The sequence below is a fragment of the Phasianus colchicus genome, chromosome 1 (genome assembly GCF_987193195.1).
Source record: "Phasianus colchicus chromosome 1, bPhaCol1.hap1.1, whole genome shotgun sequence".
NCBI classification, from domain to species: Eukaryota; Metazoa; Chordata; class Aves; order Galliformes; family Phasianidae; genus Phasianus; species Phasianus colchicus.
This window is the reverse complement of record NC_143436.1, coordinates 20,408,984-20,424,986: the sequence shown is the minus strand read 5'-3', so window position 1 is coordinate 20,424,986 and position 16,003 is coordinate 20,408,984. Positions and strand designations below refer to the sequence as shown.

The 16,003-nt window shown below is 38.8% G+C and overlaps 1 long non-coding RNA gene across 1 annotated transcript; it reads left to right on the top strand.

The window, feature by feature from the left end:
• Positions 1-232: 232 nt before the first annotated feature.
• Positions 233-10,200, top strand: LOC149919436 (uncharacterized). The gene is made up of 3 exons (XR_016463576.1): positions 233-282; positions 1,208-1,325; positions 10,095-10,200. It is a non-coding gene; the product is annotated as an uncharacterized LOC149919436 (long non-coding RNA).
• The last annotated feature ends 5,803 nt before the right edge of the window (positions 10,201-16,003 follow it).

Below are 16,003 nucleotides of genomic sequence, written 5' to 3'. Positions count from 1 at the left end.
TTTCAAAGTTTTTCTGTTCTCATATTTAAAGTTACACTGTAAGTGAAGTTTAGAAGAAACTCGGCTAAAGCTATTGAGAAAATTTAGTTATGAGGGCTGCTCTAAAGTAACATCTCCTATTTTACGTTGTTCTGCAAAGTCAGAGATGAATGTTTGTGGCATGGTAGTAGAGGCTGAACCTTCTCGCCAACATTCTGTTACATCTTGTTGCCGTGCAACAGATGGAAGCAGAGGGGCAGTCTGACAAAAGGTGTCTGACACAGAACAGCATATGAAGCAAAGGTGTGTCATTGAATCCCTCCATGCAGTAAAATTGCACCTACTGATATTCACTGACACTTGATGAACAGTTATGAAGACCAAACAGTGGATGTGAGCTCAGGGAGGCAGTGGGTGATGCGTTTCAGCAGTGGCAAGAGAGGCAGTGGGTCACCTTTGCTGGTGCAGATTTTTACAAGTGTGGCATGCAGGCTCATTTCACCGCTATCAACAAGGCATAGCTAATGGTGCTGACTGTGTTGGAAAAGAATGTTTTGTAGCTGAGAATTTGCTCTATCAAATAGTGTTCTTTTCTCTTTGTATCTGTTGTTCCATGGAAATAAATAGAAGGTATTACATTGATTGACCTTTGTACATAGTCTTTTTATCGTTTTTTTAAAGTATACCTGAACTTATCTTGTCTCAGCCCCAAATCAGATGATACAAACAAGTTATGACCCAAAGGGTCTTTGCTCAATTTGTTATGATAAAGCTGTTTTAGGTCTGTGGTACACTTGACTCAGAATTTATACATTTCCTGTCATGATGAAATGCAAGCAGAGCAAGCACAGGTCTAGACAGTGGACTGAGGATTTACAGTGCATTGTGTAAGGCCAAGGCTCAACTGCACAATGGTGTCCTGAAATGGGGGTAGGAGTCTGGGAGATAAAGGTTTTCACTCATTCACACAAATATGGGAGACAAACAATGCAAGTCAAATGAGGTAAATCAAAATACAGTACTTTTTCAGGAACACACTGTAATACCTTAATGTTTTCTTTGAGAGAACCTGCACTCAATAAAACATCTCTGGATGAGTCTCTGCGATTCTTGAATTAAGTTGTGTATGCTATGTTTTAGGGATCTTTACTGACTGTATGTTAATAACAGTTGAGATTTCACTAGTGCTTACATTCCCTGACAAGACTTCTTTTCTGTTTCTGGTCAGGAAGCTCTTCATACTGAGATGCATGGATGCCTGCTCACAAAGGCCAAGTCAATACTGGTAAATACAACTGGTGGCTTGAGAGGATCCAGGCACTTCTGATGAATGAGCAAGAGCATAGGTATAAATTTCTCAAACATCCATGTTGAGAGAAACTGAGACACTAAGTATACATGCACAGAGAAAGGTGACTTCATGTGAAACAGATATTTAGGTTTCCATTTTAATTAATGAGGAAGTAGTTCAGATGCCTAACACATCTGTCATCAGAATTATCCTGGGGTACCCAACATGGTTTTCCACTGCTGCGCCAAAAGGGTGTATGTCTCCCATAGGTTCCATGTCATATATGAAGCTTTCAGTTGACATCTTGGACACCTGGTGCTAATGATGCTAAACAGCAAAAGTTATATAACTGATTTAAATATAGTCAATACAACTAGAAGGAGGGAGAAAACTATTCAGATCATCCAAAAATAGTCATTCAGTTTTGATTATCTCAGTAGCTTTAACACAGCTGACTAGATTTGTGTAGGGGAACTGTTAGGTCTGGGCTTGAACTGGTGGCTGAGCACCTGGTGAAGGTGTATGGCTGGCCCAGGGAGCACAGGCAGATTGTCTGCACCTGTGCTCCTCAGGTTACCAGAAGGGATGGGCCCTGGTTGCAGCCACCCTGGGTTCATATAAAGGCCAGCCACTGAATGGTGAGTATCTCTTGGGCCTAGGGTGCTTATTGGAATGCTATATTGCTGGAGATCTCTTTCCCAAGCTGGATGAGTTCAAATTTTCTTTCAGTATCTGATTATTGACTTATATCTGAATGCTTTTCCTGGTGTCACCAAGAACCTGTCGGAAGAAGGTTTTCTTTTTTCTGAGCAGAACAGTTGTCAAATATCATGAAAGGAGCATAGATGCTGAACTTACACCTAGGGTCTGATGTCTGAATTTGTAGCTCAAATCTGCAGGTGACTGATAAAGACCTGAAGTTAGATGGGATAAATCTTATTTTCAGTATTTAGTATAAGAGCACCCAAGAGGAGATTCTCCTATCCTCACATTAGCACGGTCATCCTCAGGTTTAAGGGGCTTGCAAGACTATTAACAGCAAGTTGTTTATTCAAAATGTTCATTATGTAACTGATGGCTACTTTCTTCTTTATATTACTGTAAGTTGACATCATACAGAAATTATTCCTCCTTTTCACTTTTTTTCTCTCTGAAGTTCCCAGAGTTCTGAGTTTTGTCAGGTTATCAGTGAATGCAACAAACTCTAAAATTCTAGTGGTTATCTTTTCCTTCGTGTACAATTCTTTTGTGGCACAAGTACAATGTTTGGCAGAAGTGGATTACTTAAAATAATGCTATAAGCTATGCAGATTTGGAATGGACTTCTCAGGCAGGACTCTGTGAAGGAGCTTGGGCATCCTTTATGCACTCTGTTTCATAGATGAAAGCCTAGTAGACTAGATGAAATGCCTCCTGAAATCTACCAGCTACTGAACTTTCCATTGGATCACTTCCAAGAAGTAAGATTGTGTAAAATGTAGCACTAGCAGAAATCAGTGCTGCAGTTTAGTTCATCTGAACACTTGTTAGTTGGTTTAACAATACTCAGAAAACGTAACTTTCATTAGAGTTGCTGGCATAGGGACCATCATTCCTATCATCCCAGATAGAAGTTCAGTGTAGCAACCCAGAATTCTTTTAGGAATCCGCAGTTCCTCTTGCAATAAGGGAATTTTGATATGATAGACTTAAAGGTGAAGTAGAAAAGTCAAAAGATTAAGGAAATCAACTTGATTTCATAGTGAGACAACTTAAAATTATTCATGCTGGCACTCTTACTCAGTTGTATATCTTTGAAAACCATATCTAATTTAATTAGACTCTTGAAATTTGACATGTGCACATATACAGAGGACTGGTAAAAACTGCAAAATAGATTTGGCTGCACAGTGGCATGGAAGGAAGCAAGGAAAAGCCCTTTTAAATCTACATGTATGCTAAAATGTTTTGGAACTTGCTTTCCATGAGATTCCTTTCCTTATCTGAAGAAAGGACATGTAGTATTCAAGTAGCTTTCTTTGTTCTTTACACAGCTGGAATTGGAATGACGTGTGTGATAGGCAGCAGGGAATGAGTCCCAAGAGCAAAGGTGAAGTGGGTTAAATTAGGTTGTCTTATTTGCCTCAGTAAGGTCCTTGTGGACGACTGCAGCTGTATGATACTCCTTTCTGTAGAGTGCTTGCAAAAATCTAGAAAATAACTGTCTTACTCTTAGAAATTTTCATCAGTATTTTGCCTTTTCCGAAGTACCTCAGTCAATAAGTTTGTGGTGGAGTCAGCAGTGGCATATACACTGCTATCATTAAGGAGGTACTTTTTGACAGCCCACATGAGTACGAAATGTAGATGCAAGCATGTTTTGTAATAATGTTAAACCTGTTAGTTTGCAAGAGTGTGAAGAGGATATTAAAGTATGTAGTTTATGAATGCAAATTGTATGAAAGTACCTCTGGACACAAACACTCTTCAAAACTTTTCTAGCATTTACGTACACAGGTGTAAATCACATTTTTCCCATTATAGCTGCTATAAATATGGTTTTTCCACATTTCATTCTGAAGTTTCTTAAGTATTTCTCTTTGTTTAGAGCTATTTGTGACAGCCTATAGTGCTTTTAATAGTTATGTTTTGCATCCAATATAGGGTTTGAAACTCCATAAGGAACTTTTAAGTACTTAGATGAAACAGACAAAGAACTGTTAGAATAAAATTCGTCTATGCAAAATTGCAGAAAAAATGTATGGCTGCTGGAAGCAAGGTTGGGTAACATGGGAGGACCACAGGGATGCTGTTTCTCTTTGTAGAAGAAAAAAATAGTATGGCTAAAGCTCAGTTACAGCTTAAGTAGGCCAGTTCTGTGGGGCAGAATAAAAAGGTTTTATTAATATGTTAACAGCAAAAGGACAATCAGAGAGAACATCTATTTGTTACTTGATGAGAATGGTTACCTTGCAAACAGATATAGACAAAGCAGGGACATTTAATGCCTTCTTTGCCTTGGTCATCAGCACTCATGATGGGCTCTGGAATTCCAGGTGACTCAAGTTAGAAGATTATAACTGTGGTAACAACTAGCTCCGAGTCAACACCAGAAGTGTGTGAGATTTTCTGTTCCAGCTGGATGGCACTGCATCAAGGAAGGGTCAGGTTGGATATCAAGAAAAGGTTCTTCACCAGAGGGTGGTTGGGCAATGGAACAGGTTCCCCAGGACACTGATCTTGCTGGAGGTCAAGAAGTGTCTGGATGATGCTCTTAGTTATATGGTCTCAGTTTTGGGTGGTCTTCTGTGGAGCCAGGAGTTGGACTCAGTGATCCTTATGGGTCCTTTCCACCTTGGGATATTATGTGGAAACTGTGTACTGACACGAAATATTTAAATATAAAAGTGGGGTATGTTTTGTTTTCAAATGTTATGTCGAGAATGGATGACCTGATGAGTGAGAGAGAAAGACAGGAGGCAATTTGAAGAGTCTTGTTCAGCAATGAGTACATTTCTGGGATGCTAAAGCATTGCATTGTAAACCTTGGCCAAAAGTTGCTCGTTTGAGTATCTGAGCTTTACAAACCATTTCTCTGTACTAATAGTACATTTTTCCTGTACTGACGCTATCTAACATCTAGTCTAGATATACAGCCAGCCAAAGTTACATGCCCTCCAAAATCTATTTTTAAATAACTAAATTAACCCTTTTCTTAACCTCAGAGTGGCATTCAGATTAATTTTATTCATTTCTAAAATTATTTTGGCATTCCAAGGTTGCTTTATATATAGACAGACACTGATATCCTTTCTTGCCTGTGCGGTTTGGTTTTGTGTACTGGTATATTACAATCTAAAGTCTTCCATGGTAATTTTTGTGCCTTTTCTAATATTCAATTAAAATTGAGTTACAGCTAATCTCTGCAAGCTGATATAGGACATGGATCTACATAAGTACAATTCTTGGATGTTTGTTAACACTTTTATTTGACTTTGTATCTCCAACACGACCCTTACGATTGATCCATCAGTATTATCATAACATACATTGAGAGCATTGCCTGTAATGAAGGTGTCTGCTATAATCAAAGGCACAAACTGCTGCAGTCATGGCTTTTGCCAATTTCTGTGAACCTACTGAGCCAAAGGTTTTGGCAGAGACCAAGTTCATTGCCTCTTCCCTCTTAGAAACATGCAACTCTGTATGCTAGTGTTAAAGAACTTAAAAAATAGCTTTGGTAAACAGCAAAAACTATGAAGTAGCATGTTTTTAAACCAATATTTCCCTTATTTTCCTCACAGATGGCAGTTTATATTTACTGTATCAGAATATTTTACAAAGGCGATTATGAAGACTCACTGTGCCCTTTATTGTGCATGTGGGTGCAGAAATAGAATAGTCTTAAGACCAACTCAGTAATCTCAACAGTGCATTTATGGAACAAAACGTCAGTCACTGCCCACTAAGGACAATGTATAGTTACTTGTGTGCAAGAGGTAGTGGGATCGATGCCCACATTTTCCACCAAAAACTGTCACAGAGTTAACTAGATCAATCTATGCCTGTGACAGAGGGCAGTAGGCCCCTGGGCCCCGCTCTGGCCCCACAAAATGGGAAAGAGAAAAGGGATAGGGAGATGGGATCTGGGCTCAAGGAAGGAAAAAGAAACAACGGCAAAGATCTATGGAGGAAAACTTATTTTACTATGATATTGGAATGCAAGATAACACAATATAATACAATCTAATTGAAATTGAGACTAATAAATCAAATAAAATAGGAGAGAGAGAGTTCCCAAGATTGAGTCAAAACTGAAAAGCTTGAAATCAGCACCCACTGCAACGCAGTAAGAGACTGCCCCACTCGGAGGGGCCAGATCCCATGACTTCCATGATGTATGGGAATAGGTACCTGGAATTTGAGCGTTAACACTTTAACTCCCAGTACACTACATGATGTTATGATGTGAAATACTGAAAACCAAAAAAAAAACCCAAAACCATGACAGATTCCTTATTTCCTTTGTCTCGAAGAGCAAGGTATGAAGGTTTCTCACTGAACTGATTTCTCTGGCATATCTTCTCTTTTCCCTTCTCCATCTCCTCATCCTTAAGTTCTGATGGATGTTCAGTGCTTTTGGGAATTTCTTGATTGTATACCTAATTTGGACTCACAGTTTTGAAAATCGGGACTAAGGAATAGGGTGGCCTCTAGTCTGATTTTGCTAGAAGCATACTTACCACAGTGATCAAGCCTTTCCAATGCAAATGTGCTGCTATAAGGAGGGAAACAAATTACTTACCACAGAAGAAATGAGCACAAGTGGGCACCAGAAATGCTGGCTGCTATATTTAACTTATAATACTAATATTGGAACGTCATCGCTGTGCCCTTGTCCTTAATGGCAGCCCTGTGAGATTCTATCTAGATTTTATGATCTTATATGGAAAGTAATTCAGCTATTTGGAGAACTATGCTGTGTGCTGTGTACAAACAGTGAGGCTACTTACGTCTGTTCTCCATGTTATCAGCACTGTTAAAAAGTCACATCAGCTGAGAGGATGTTTTGCTTTATAGTTTCTGCTGTTATTGTTTCTAGGGAAACCACTTCACTTATCCACACTCACTGTGCCTGCCACATCCTCAATTTACAGACACTCAGGGTAAGGAAAAACTGCACCTCAGAAAATCTGTTCTTAATTGATATATTAATAATAACTGTAAATGCATTAGGATTACTTATTAAGTTAGACTGATTTCTCAAGCATCCTGTGCCTTTGTAGGTTTCCACAGTAGTGAGCTAGGGTAGAGGGACTGTGCGACAGCCCTGGTCAGCACTTCATGGGAAATCTAACTACCACTGAAGACCAGATGGATTAGGACTGTTCTGTTTTTTTTTTTTCTTTCTTTCTTTTTTTTTTTTCTTAGATAGGTGTTGAGTGTGTTGAGTGGAGGGAAAAACATAAAAGACCAAGGCTAAAATTTTCTTCAAAGAGACTTCTGCTTTTTTTTTTTGCTTCTTACTTTGACAGAAAATACTTTGTTTTTATGGAATTTGAAGGGGGGAATATTCTTTTAGAGCAGAAAATGATACCAATGACAAGGTCAACATAATCATTATTTTCACCAGAATCTGCTCCTTTTCTATATTTCATCATGAATTTTGAAGCACTACTTTTCAGAATGATAGCTTTTATCATGCACTGCTATTTTTAGAGCTTTCAAAAGGTTTTATTGCTTAAGACATTTTAGGCACATGAGGAGCTGGATGTGCTCCCAATACAAATGAGGTAGGCTTCAGAACCACACACAAACTCCCGTGGACATTTTTAGAAGCATTTGGATGACACTCAGATTAAAAAAAAAGAGCATTCAGAGGTCTCTTTGCCCTCCTGGGCTCCATGTAGCTCTATATTTTAGCAGTTTAGTAAATGCTGAGCACCGTTTCTTTGATGAAGATGATTTACTGACCTGTGATTCCAATTTTAGCAGTCCTAAGAGGTCTAACATGAGAGAACTAAATGTCCTTCCACATCATGACATTAATTATCTCCATTGAAACTTCCTTGCTTTTTTCACTTTTTGTGAATGTATGAGTATCCTGTCTCTACATGTCAGACATATCATGGTCTGGAATTGAGGTAGATTCTCTGTTAACATGTAACAAAGGAATGGCTGATGAAAAAATTTAAGTAGTTCTTGCAGATGGAAGATATATCACTCTATTATACTCATGGAAGATTCATTTTCAACACACAACAAGCAGGTAAAGGGTTTAGAACTAGTTATAGGTTTTCTGCTGGAGTGAGTTTAACTCAGATAAGATTTTCTTAAAGGGAAGTAAAATTTCATTGTTACTGGTATATTAACTGACATAATCTGGAAGAAATGTGGTTAAATCTGCTTTGAAAGTCCACTTTCTTTTAAGCAAGCATCTTAAAATGGTTTAAACAGAAAGGTATTGCAACCATTTATGAAGCTGCCCTGTATGTAACAGTACATGTACAAGAATATTGTACATCAGAAGGATTTACAGCAGTAACCTAGCTTGTGTGTGCATTTATTGGTAGTAATAAATGCTTAAAATTGGCTTTGAAACATTTCATAGTTCCTCTGTATAAAATCATAAATCTGGCATAAGGTGAAAAATGACTCACAAGCATATTTCTGAATAAGTGTTAAATGTGTTTCATTTGTGGATTGTTATGTATTATAGGTATTTGATCCTCCATGCTATATATTTTAATATACTTATGAAAAGGTACAGCTGAGTGTAGTTTGATATGAGTGGTTATCCATTTGAAAGTACATTCATGATTATCTGGTTTCCATTTATTAATCCAATCACCATACAACCGAGGAACTAAAAAAAAAAATAAATACTGCAAGAGTAAAGTAACCAGTCACAGCAAGATTAGTTTTCAGCATGCAGTGGGAAAATACTTCAGAGGGGACAGTCACAGTTTATCAGAGTGATGAATCTCACACTTGTGAATAATTGCGTTTGCAGAAATTAGGGCAGGTTTTCCGATAGCTTGGGAACAAAATGCCTGCACTCATGGTAGCTCTTAGTTGCTCTGTAAGTATTTTTCTAGATCAGTTTCACATCTGCTCATGTTTACCAACTATACAAAGTCATCCAGCAACTTCAGGTCCTTGATGGAAGGAGAATTCAGCATCTGATTTCTCCAGGTTCTGTTTCCATGTTCTTACAGGACAATTTTATTAATCCAAAATGAGGTGTTGTGCAAACTTGTGTACTTGAATCTTAACACAGGCGTAACCAGATGGAGGCTGGCATGGTTTGTCTGATTCATTGCACAGTCAATATCATTGTGTAATGCAGAACCATTTCATAAGCAATATCACTGAAAATGACACCACATATTTTTTAATTAAACCCAATAGCATTAAACTGTAGAGTGAAAAAAGTACGTACAGTAACCCAGCACAGCTACTAGATGTTATCTGCCTGCCCTTTTACATGAGCCAGGAGAACCAGGACATTAACAAACAACTTCTATTTTCACTGCTTGAAGGCGAAAAGAATAACAAATTGCATAAATGGAAGCGGAAATGTTAGATTCTGTGTTTTTCCTTCTCCCTCCCCGGTCTTCTGAAGTGTTATTAGCACCAGAGGTAAGTAAAAATGTTGCAAATGTTCAGCGTCCCAGTGTCTGCCAGTTCCTATGTCTACTTCAGTCACTGATATTTTACAACCAGCTGTAAGGAGATTACTTGAAATCCTTCTCAATCACTATGAGGAACAGTCTTAGAGGAATACTAACATGCTGGAATCATAATTGCTAAAGATTCCTGGTCTAGGAGTAAAAGAACACAAAGTTACAGCATTTAGCTCCTTTTTTCCTTTTTTCTTTTAAATAGGGTAGAGGAATCCTGCAGTTGCCAGCAAGATCTGCAGGATTCATCCAGCAGTGCTTCAGGCACAAGCAAAAAGTGACATTGTCACTATCTTCTGGATGCCTGGTCGTGCTAAAACCTGAGGGAAGCAGATGGAGACAATGATGTTTTCAAGCATATTTTACCAATTATTTTCAGATACATGTAATGACGTGCTGTGGTGTGTACTATATGTACAAATAGCCACAAACACATGTATACATGCAAAAAATCATTTAAGTGTTTACAATAGAGAACTCATCATAGATCCTCCAATCTGTAGTTTTCTAGCAGATATGTGCAGTAGAATTGACTTTAGGACTTATATTTTCCAAAGGGACATTAATTTAGGTATGTGGCAATGTGCTGATCAGCTCACTCTTTATAAATTATTTATAAATGGCCCCTAATAAACACATACTTCTAGTTTTTGTATCTGCAGGACAGAACTATTGTGTGAGAAGTCTACCTTTCAGAATCCCTTGCTTCTGGCCTGAAAATGAAAGCATGCAGCTCCTGGTGAAGTGTCAGACACATCCAACTATCTTTCAATTGTATGTATACTATATGACCAGAAATACTGAGAAATAATATATCATCATTTACAGACTTTAGGGAACTTCTTCTCCATTTATTTTAGCAGGATAACTTGCTAATGCAAGTACTGTCTATTATGTGTGAAGAGCCTATAACCACTTACAAATGCACCTATTTCTGGAAGTGGAGACAAATTTTTCTGACTGGAGAGATGTGCTCCCATCTGCAAATATTCAGTTTATCTGCAAATATTTCAGTGGCAAAGGGTGAGATTATACAGATAGACACACTCCTTATTCCCTCTGCCCCTCATCCTTTAAATTACTTTGGACTAGGTTAAAATATATTCACGCCTGTTCACTATATTTGAATTCCAAAATGTCTTTTTTTTCCCAATTGCATACTTCACTCTGCAAAAGAAATGAGTCAGTTTGAATTCATTTGGCTGAGATTTTGTATTTTAAAGGATGCTGGCTTAGAACATTAGTGTCCTGTTAGCATAGTTTTTCTGACCCATTTAATGTGATCTCAGATGAAAAGCTGCACTTAGACAGAGGAAAAGCATAGATTTGAGCTGGTAACTTTATTTCTGTTGCCCGCCTGGTCTCCAAAGTATATAGGGTCAGTGTCAGAAAAAAAAAAATAAAAAAAAACTAAAACAAAAAAAGCAGAAGGATATATTCTGAAAATGGACATTTTGGCTCGAACATCTTTTGCAAAATCATTTGAAGGCCTTCATTACCAGAACAAGGTCAGAATAAAGTCGCTGTTAGAAATCTGAACCTCAAAGTGTGCAGCAAAATGAAATCCTTATGTTCAGAACAGCTCTGGCTCAGGTGCCTTGCAAGTATCTCTCTGTTATGCCAAATACAAAACCCTGGCATGTCCCCAAAGCAATCTATGAATCTGTAATCGCTTTCTTAATTTACCAGAAACAAGGCCAATGTAACTGGGAATGCCAAGAAAAGTAACAAGGCATGTGAACAGTATTACCTGGTGGTGCCAAACGTATTTTTACAGCAACTTTGGATTTTCCAACACAAAGCTGCCTCCTTGTCCATTTTATGGATGGAATAAGCTGCAATTATTTTAGCTATGTCCACCATGGAATATGCCATTAAAATGAATGCATTCTCAAATAAAACTGCACTTTACTCTTATTTCAGGGGATCTGCATCTAAAACTGTGAGATGCTTGCAGTGCTCTTCTGAGTACTCATAATTGCTGAAAAAAAAAAAAAAAAATAAATCTGAGCAATGCCAGCAAGATTTCCATCACCAGAGTCCCATAAAGTAGGATTACCCATTTAGGGAGTTAAACAGGAGCAAGTGTTGCTACATCTGTCTCAGAATGAATGCTCCTCCCCCCTTCCCCCCAGTCTCCCCACTGTGCCTCTGACAGTACGAGCACATTATTTCTCAGTGCCACCTTCTACTGTTGTCTTATGAAGAATTTATATGTTTTGCGTTTTCCTTCGTGGCAGTCATCCAGCGGGGCTGTGCTATAAACCTGCCACAAAGAATGAAAAAAGTGCTGATTTCTGTTCATCTGGGGCCCAGACTGATGGGCTCAGACAGGCCCAATCTCTGACGGTTAGTGGGGCTGAACCTTGTCTGGTTCACCCAGCACTGTTGCATTATGTAGTACTAGGGAGGTGGCAAATATTTTTAAAGACTAATTACTTGAGAAGGTTGTGGAGGGTGATTAATAGCCCCAGATCCTTTATTGGAGTTCTCCTGAGGAACCCTAATGAAATAACAAATCCAGAGAGAGAACAAATTCTTTTCCTTTTTTGGCAAGTAGTTACTTAAGCCGAACAATGCTGCCAGCTGAACGCATCATTAAAGGGATGGCTTACTGTTGCACACCGAAACCCCCACTGTGATAAATGGCAAATAAAACATGTCTTTCATCCAGACATCAAGGCGGATGAAGATGAGCAGAGCAGGGTTCCAGGAGCCGTGGAGGAAGGGGTTGGTTTTCGCTGTTTGCAGCCACCGCAGAGGCCTCTAGGGGGCGCCGGAGGTCCTCTGTTGAGGCTTCTAATCCAGTTCCGCAGCCCGCAGCTGGAGGTTGTCTAAGGTCATCCTTTCTCTGAAGGGCTAAACAAAAGGATCCTTCAGCGCAAGCGGGCATTTTCCCCCCTTTCCTATGGTCTTGCTGTTTCTATGCACTGTCTCCAGCCACAACTTTACCTACGTTATTTGGTTTATCAGATGTTAAAAATCCACTCTTAAATGTAAGTCTACCTTGTAAATGGGACAGTGAAAATAAATAAATAAATAAACAAACAAACAAACAAACAAACAAACAAATAAATAAATAAATGAAAGAAGCTTAGAATAGGAATGACCAGTTCCAGCATTTTGTGCCTCACTATCATCTTGGAGAGGATTGCACGCAGAGTATGGGTGATGTTTTTACACGAATTTAGATCATTTTCTCAAATTCCTAGAATGATCTGGGATATGCTGGGGAGCAAGTACTGCATTGGCTATCACTTCTTTAAAGCAGACTGTATGGTAGAATGCATGTCAGATTTGGTGCATACAGTGTATATACAGTGTATATCTATAACTACAAAGGCTATTTCTCAAAACATTAAAAACAAAAGCAGCATGAAAGTAAATGCCATGCATGCAAAAGTTCATGGAGCCTGGAGCAAATTATAGTTACACATAGATTTCATGGCAATTAACTTCTTGTCTTGTGAGTTAATGATATGCTTTAATTGCGTGGAGCCACAGTATTCTTCCTTAAAAATATGACCTGCACTGTAGAGAGGAAAAGACCCTTACCCTTTCACATTTGACAACAGCTGTATTTTAAATCCCCAGTTCTTGCTATGCTTAGCTGCACGTGTAGAGCTGAAAAAATCAGAAGAAATAGATTGTTACAGAAACCTCAGTTCCTGTCTTTCCTTGTCTGGCTAAGGTGAAAGGAAGAACTCTCTAAAATTAGTGAAGGTAAGCGGTTGTTTTTCATTTGTAGTAGAGTTCTCTCACAAAAGGATATGTCCTATGACAGGCCTTGACAATACCTTCTGGCATGGCCAAGTTTGATTATTTGCCTTTTCAGGAAAAAAAGAAGTATTTATTTTTCTGCAATGACTTCATGTTCCTATTTCCTTTCTCTACAGTATCAGGGTGGCTTTAGCTAGGACTAAAGTTATGTATGAAAATACCATCCCCTGTTCATGACTCCGTATGTAGTAACACAGCTGTAGAAGTAATCTTTTTTTTTTTTTTTTTTTTTTAATTAGTTTTCTGAGTAAGCCACTCAAAGAACCACCTGGTTCTAACCTCTGATATCTGCCATTGGGTTTCTGAAACTGTTTGCTGTCACTGTGCAGTAACTAATGGAAAGAAATAGTGCAAAAGCGGGAATTGTATGTAGCAACAGGAAGCAATGACACTGTCACCAGGTGACAGAGTACAGAACTCAAGACTGCTGAAGGATGTGCACAGAAATACAGAACAGTTTCACTCAAGTGTTTCCAAGGCCTTATAGGGTCTAACCATTCTTTTTTCTTGGCTTTAGATCACCCAAGGATGGAGAGCCATTCCTCTTCACTTAAGTGGCTGTGACCAGTGAGAGCTGAACATGGTGACAGGGGGAATGTCAGGCACATATACAAATGTTATAGCTTTGATTTGCTATGTGGGCAACTGTAAGTACATGACACTGTTGGATGTTGGAAGAGAGAGTCAGGCAGTGGCTAAAATTTATATGAAAATGTTAAAAAATATTTATTTTTCCTGGACATGATCTAATGTGTTTTTTTTTTTGTTGTTGTTGCTTTTGTTTGTTTGTTTGTTTGTTTTGTAAAGATAGAGATTGTTTATGAGGATTTTTAATATTTCATGTATTTTTCCAAGATGTTCTATTGTCTCTGGCCCTAGCAGGTTATACCCTGCCAATCAAAAGCCACACATCTGGAATACCTCAAAATATTGCAAATTATATCCACATGTTTCAAAACCATCTGCAGATGTGCAAAGTGACTGATTCTGTGCATGCCTGGGAGTTTCAACATGTCCTAAAAGTGTGAGGTTTACAATAGTGTGCAAAAGATACACGCATATCTCTCCAGACCAGATATACTGAGCTGCTATGTGCTGCAGTAAGTCAGGTCACACAGAAACTTTGACTCAGCAGTTTTCTTCTCAAGAGTGTTCTAGGTTTTGGTGTTTCAAGCTCTAGATTTCCATGTCATTTTTTGATGGACGTTTTTGTTTGATGAAATATGAATGGTATGGAATGAGGCCCTCATAACATCAAGGTAAACTTGTGGAGCACTTTGAGGCAGAGGAATTCTTACTCAGGGCATTTCTTGTCATATTTCATCTCCTTTACCTTAGGCATTGTGCTCTTTTGCCCTTACCAAAGAGCAGAAATACTTTTTGTTTGTAGGGAGAATTTTCTAAGGAAAATATGATCATATATGTTTGAAGAGACTTCAGGAGGTTTCAGTCCAACCTTCTGCTCAAAGCAGTAATGTGGGCAATATTGCACATTTTGATCTCGCAGATCTCCAGGAGACTAAACAGCCTCTCTTCCAATGTGCAACTGTCCTCATGGGGAAAAAGTTTCTCTTTATGTCTGGTTAGAATCTTCTTATTCCATTTTATGGTTGTCTCTGTCCTCTTGCTGTACAACTCATCACAAAGCAAGATGCAGTGAGGGTCAGATGCTTTCTAAGCGTCAAGGAGCTGGAAGCCAAGTACAATGACAGGACTGGCAGGGCAAGGTCTCACTAGCCAGCAAGTGCCCTACAGATGAGACTTTCTACATTTTTTTTTTTCTCTACCATTTCTCTGCTCAGCCAAGTGGCCTCAAATGCAGCCAGCTCAGACAGTCAAACCCCCAGAGATCTGGGAAGGGCACCCAGGGCCCCGATCACTGCCTGCTGAGGTCCCCAACCCTTTTTTTTCAAAGCTACTCCTCAACCAATTGGTTTAACTTGTCCGTGCGCAGTTCATTATCCCATCTTACATGAAGGAATCTGGATATATCCCTGCTGAATTTCCTAACGTTCCTGCTGTCCCATTCCTCTAATCTTGACAGGTCCCTCTAAATGGTGACCCAATGACTCATGGAGTGTATTGATTGCACCTCTGACTTCAGTGTCATTCACAGACATGATGAGGGTGAATTCTCTTTTGGACAAGTGATAAAGACTCTGTATCGGGGCAATCCCAGTATAGACTCCCAAGGAATTCCATTTATAACCTCTAAGTATGAACCGTCAGCCACTACTCTTTGAACACAATGATCTGCAGGCTGACCCAATGGACTGGTGTTCAGTGGATCACCCATCTATCAAACCATAGCATCCCAACACATCTGTGAAAAGATACCTTGAGAGACTGTATCTAAAGCCTTGCTGAAGTCAAGTTACTAACGAGTACCACTGTCCCCTCAGCTGTAGATCTAAGCTTTTAGGATCAAAGCAGACAATCATATTAAGTACATTTCATGTTACTAATCCTGGATTAGACTAAACAGGTTGACTTCTTCCTTGCTTATTATCTTCTTTGGAAACTTGATAAAAGATTTGACTGATGACTTCTTAGTCGTGTTTAGCCAAGTTATGCATATTCCATTCCTTTATTATTTTCTTCAGAACAACACATAAGAGAAAAAGAACAGGAAGAGATAACAGGAGAACATGTCATGATAAGCTTGTTAAGCTCCTGAATTTAATAAAGAATAGAACAACAACATGTCTTTGTGAATCAGATGCACTTGCATTTGTAATTCACTGAATAAATAGGAACACTCTTCTTATTTCAAAAGGATAGGATCACTTGC